The following is a 5,040-nucleotide window of genomic DNA, read 5'->3' as shown; positions in this document are numbered from 1 at the left end:
GTCTTGAGAATTTCTTGTAGGAGCACATGACCCCCTCCCCTCCTTTTGCTTTGAAACACCCTCTTTGACCCTTTGTCTGCTTTTGCAATGTCTTTTGGTTAGGGTCAACCCTATAGCTGAGAATGACATCAGTGAGACAACCAGATTTATTTATTGCTGTTGTATGACCAGGTCCAGCAGCATTTCATGGACAACCCTGAAAACAGTTTCCCCTAAAGCAGGTGCACCGTTTGCTCAAATAAGGCAACGTGCTGCTGCAACATCATCATCATCATCATTTTATAGTATGAGCATGTTTCTGCCAGCTGTTTCCCATCCTGTCACTAACCCCGTCTGTTTGTACAGTATGGGAGGTGTTTATGGCCTTTGGATGTTGCCAGTTTCACTAGAGAGGCGACTGGGAGCACCTCTGGGACTCGGCGAACACACTTTGGGTCAGCTCTTATTGACACAGCTGCTATCATGCTGCAATCATCTGATTCCAGGCAGGGGTGGTGAACATAAACGTGTTTGTCTTTTCTTTTTAAATGTCATTACGTGCTGCTCAGACAGAACTTGATATTGACTTTGTTGGAGTAAGGGTGTGCTTGCTCTTTGTTGTTGCCCGACATGCGGTTCATTCAGAGGCTGCTTCGCGTCATGCTACGATCTGAATGCTTCCTCACCATTAGGCGATGGGCCAAGTACGTCTGTCTGCTTTCGTTTACGAAACAATTGATCCCCTGCCGGTAATTTTCAGATTTTTTAGCATTGTGTAGATAAATTATCATATAACATAGAAGTTAATGTTTCCAACCTCAAAAGTTGCACATTTTCATAAATAACGTTGATATATTCGTCACACGAGCTAATGGATATGCTGTTAGCTCCAGCAACCACAAACAAATGAGAGCTCTTGTTACTACTTCGTAGACTTCAGTTGGCCAATCAGATTCCTCGTACTTCTGGTAAAGCCATAACACAACGTTAACACAACTGGTTAAGGGATGAGAGCAAACGAAGGAAAAGGTAAGATATTATATTATTACTCTATTGTCATGTGGAAACGTTTGATTATTATGAGAAATTGATGCAATGGGTGCAAACAAAGCATATTGACAGCACATTGTAATGCCAAAATTAATGTTAATGTTTAATAAAACATAACGTCGCTGCAGGTAGCATGTCACCAGTCACAACAGCTGCAGTTGTTTAAGCTAACAAGCGGCAGTAACTAGATGTCCAACACATTTAAACGAGAAAAAGGTCAGATATTATTAATTACTCGATTATCATGTAATATTTTTAATATGAAAAGTTTATGCAATGAGTGCAAACGAAGCTTATGTTTAATGAAACCTAACATCACTGCAGGTAGCATGTCAAGATCCACCAGGAACAACAGCTGCAGATATTTAATATAACAAGTGGCAGTAATTAGATGTCCAACACGTTAGATTTCCCGATCTGATCAGCTTTGCTATTGATACATATTTAATTAATTTCTATTTTTTGAGATGAAGTTTGTAGTTTTTTTAGAGCTTCAGTTGTTGTGCATCAGTGACTAGGATATATAAGCGTAGGTTATCATATGGACATTAAATGAACTGACACCAGAAAAAAAATAATTTGAACAAGACGAACTTTATACAAAAAAGTGCTATGAAAGCCACAAATTTGGCATAAGCATGCCCATGAAGCTTGCTCTCTTTTTTTCTCTTCTTATGTTTCATGTCCTGCAGAATTGGAGCAGTAAATACACGCATTGCACACATGTCTGTGCATGGTAGCTGGTGCTGTTTGCATGTGCATCTCCCCTGCACACATTTTAGTGCTTTGCACCGGCAACACTGGAGGCAGTGTCCATCTTAAGGTCTTGTGATGTTGGTGGCCAGGGCATTTTTGGAGTCACTTTACACTTGGTCTCTATGATCTCTTTCAGTAGCATGGCTGAATGGTACAGGTGTCTGTCTGTGGAGAAGTCAGAGACTGTCACTACACAACCAGGTAGAATGGTGAAATGCAGGTAAGCAAGGTGTGTAACATCAACTTAACTATAATTATAAGGACAATGTAGATTAAGAAATGTCAAACCAACCTATGCTTGTTGATGGCCTAAATGACTGGGTTCCATGCCATCCTCCTCTGAGTCACTGCTGTCTGATGTGCAGGTTCATCCTGGATGACCTCTTCAGCAGTTAGCTCCTCTACATAGACAAAGTCATTTCTGGCTGCTTTAAGGAATTTAAGGCATGGATGGGACTTAGGAAGCCTTGATTTTAAGCTAAATGCTTTATAAGTCTAAATGTCCAGTCCTTCCTTATCTCTAACAATTTCCTTAAAGAGGTCATTTAGCCGTGAAAGCCTCAACACTTCACGGTTTGCCAGTAGGCGCTCTTCCACCACTGTCTGTAGCCTGCCTGATACGGATTTGCCTCTACAGAAACCTCTCTTTGTTCCTCTCAGGTATCTTGTGTAATTTGCTAATCAACTGTGGTGATAAATGGCCTCTTCCACGGATTTGAAGCAACAGGTGCTCATCCTTCTTCCCCTCAGCAGCACGAAGGAGTTGATCTGCTGTGGTAAACAAAGTTTATACTCAGGAAAATATTTTTTTTATTTACATTTTTGATTAAAACAACACAACACACACATAAATAACAAGAAAAAATTTTAAAATCAATTCACACAAATAAATCAGCCAAGCAACAGCAAAAAAAAAAAAAAAAAAAGGGGGTTGAAACAAAAATACACAAACAGATCAGTACAAATACTATGTACAACAAAAAATGACAAAGATAAAACAAAGATGTCAGGGAGCAGTAAATTAGCTGTCAAAGCACACATTCATCAGATGGTGTGCATTAAATCATAATTTATTTCTTTTATCTATGTAAATAGGAGAAAAAAAAGATAAAAAAAGAAATTAAAAACAAAGCAAGAAGGTAAGAGATGCTAATTCTAATGTCTTTCTTTAATATATTCCTGAACATATGACCACAAATTTCCAAGTTTCCCATCAGGGGGACAGCTGCTGCTCCATCGTTAGCAGATCAGCAAAATCATTAAGCCATGAATCTAGACAAAAGCATCCTGGCTTTCTTACTTTCCAGTTCATCAAATTTTTCTTTTAACAGCAAGAAATGCCAGTGACAAAAGGTGTTTATACTCAGGTAAATACTATCAGTAAATATTAGTACTTAGTCATTTGTCTTTCTGAATACTTTAGTATTTACCCGAGTATATTAAAGTATTCAGAAAGACAAATGACTAATTCATAAAATATATAAAAAAGAAATTGTCATAAATAGGGGATATAGCTGATGTTTTTATCAGGCATATTGCTTGACATAAAAAAGGTCACATAAAGATAAATCCTGTTTACCTGCTGTAAATGTTAGACACTGACAGAGTTTTTCCTTAACCCTCTTTCTGTTGTGCCAGATGTTGATATATTTGTTCTCCTTGCATAGCAGGCATGCAACAGGCAGGAGGTGTGGAGCCCTTTTGGGTTGTTCTGGGCCACTTGAAGAGCGCAGAACCCGAACCTTGGATGCAGCACCATCACTGGTATCTGGCAGCGGTTCTTCTGAACATTGTAATGGCACTAAAATGTAAGTTAAAAGTGCTCAATAAATGGAAATGATCTAAATTAACATTGTTTCTAACATTTGTAAATAATAAAAAAAAAAACATACTTCTGATGTTGTGGAGAGTTTTATTTTGCTGTGGTGCTGCACTACAATCAAGTACATGTAAAACAAATGTGATCATCACTGTGATCTTGTCTGATTCATTTTCAATTTTTGCTGTTCCATTCTTTTTTAGTATGTTCACAGATAACTGTAAGTCATGTTGTCAAAACTGTATTGGTTTGCAATGAGTTAGTATGTCACATCTTCAACATATTTGGTCATCATACTTGCAGTATTGCAATATAGATAATGGATTTGCTACAAACCTTCATTTTCCTGGGCTGACTTGGCTTGCTTACAGTTTGCTCTTCGGATGTGGTCTTTGTGAAGGCACTGTAGCATTCTCTGTGGTATCCCACATTGCTCGGCACGTCAGGGACATCTTCATTGCTGATATTAAATGCTCAAAATGCTTTTTCAGCAATAAGCGTTTCTGCAGTGTTGAGGGTAACCCATTGTTTGGCACAACAGACAAATCTCTCCCAGCTTTTCTGTGAAAAAGGTGTTACTGCAGACTTTGTGTCACAGACTAAATGCATGCAGCACTTCATCTTCCCACGTACTGCCAAACACGTGGGGGGGGGGGGGGGGGGTCACAGTGTAAGATGCTCTTCTGGGGGTACAGTGTGTGTGTAAGTGTGTGTGCGGAACTACAGTGCAGAGGTCAAGTGAGAGGACAGACGAAAGGACGGACCACAGCAGTAGAGACCATGGTAAGAGACTTCTCCATCATTGAAAATAGCCAAAACAATCTAGTACATAGTTTTATTCTTGTAATTCAACTATGTCCATAGTTACACCTCAATGTTGTGGCATATAAATAACACAGAGACAATTTAACAGACAATGTATGTTTTATTTGGACATTCCGGTATTTAAATAAAAACGGCTTTAAATATTGTTCATTTGACACTGTAATAGTGGCAGCTGTGTTGAATTGGAAAGATAATGTAGTGTGAAATATGACAAAGAACGTCAAAGAATGTTGGATATTTAACGCCAGGAGAAAACAATAGCGTTGATTTTTGCCATGCAAGTGTACCATAACACTGTTAGGAATTAATGATTAGGACCATGTAGTCTAGCTTGTAAGCTCATTTGGAGGAAAAACGTATTCTGTTTAAGTCTTTCCGAAGCCGGCGTTAGCATATTTTGCCTCGGCTTCTTCCTGGTTGTCATGGAGATGACGCAAGTAGCCCCCTTCGTTTGCCTGCTCAAAATTAAAAGTTATTGCTTGCTCTTTCATTAATGTGCATGAACTGAAGTTGGAAACAACTACTAATATACTTAGAATAATTTTATCTGTCTGCTGTGAAAAATATTCCTCCTTACGCGGCGGGGATCAATGAATAACACGTTTTTTGGC

At 38.8% G+C, this 5,040-nt stretch overlaps 1 long non-coding RNA gene across 1 annotated transcript; it reads left to right on the top strand.

Moving 5' to 3' along the window:
* The first annotated feature begins 920 nt into the window (after window positions 1-920).
* LOC127536404 (uncharacterized) lies at window positions 921-3,676 on the top strand. Its single transcript, XR_007945400.1, has 3 exons — window positions 921-1,008; window positions 1,922-2,561; window positions 3,456-3,676. It is a non-coding gene; the product is annotated as an uncharacterized LOC127536404 (long non-coding RNA).
* The last annotated feature ends 1,364 nt before the right edge of the window (window positions 3,677-5,040 follow it).

This window comes from Acanthochromis polyacanthus, chromosome 12, assembly GCF_021347895.1.
Source record: "Acanthochromis polyacanthus isolate Apoly-LR-REF ecotype Palm Island chromosome 12, KAUST_Apoly_ChrSc, whole genome shotgun sequence".
Taxonomy (NCBI): Eukaryota; Metazoa; Chordata; class Actinopteri; family Pomacentridae; genus Acanthochromis; species Acanthochromis polyacanthus.
The sequence above is the reverse complement of the archived record's forward strand: the minus strand, read 5'-3'. Positions and strand labels throughout refer to the sequence as shown.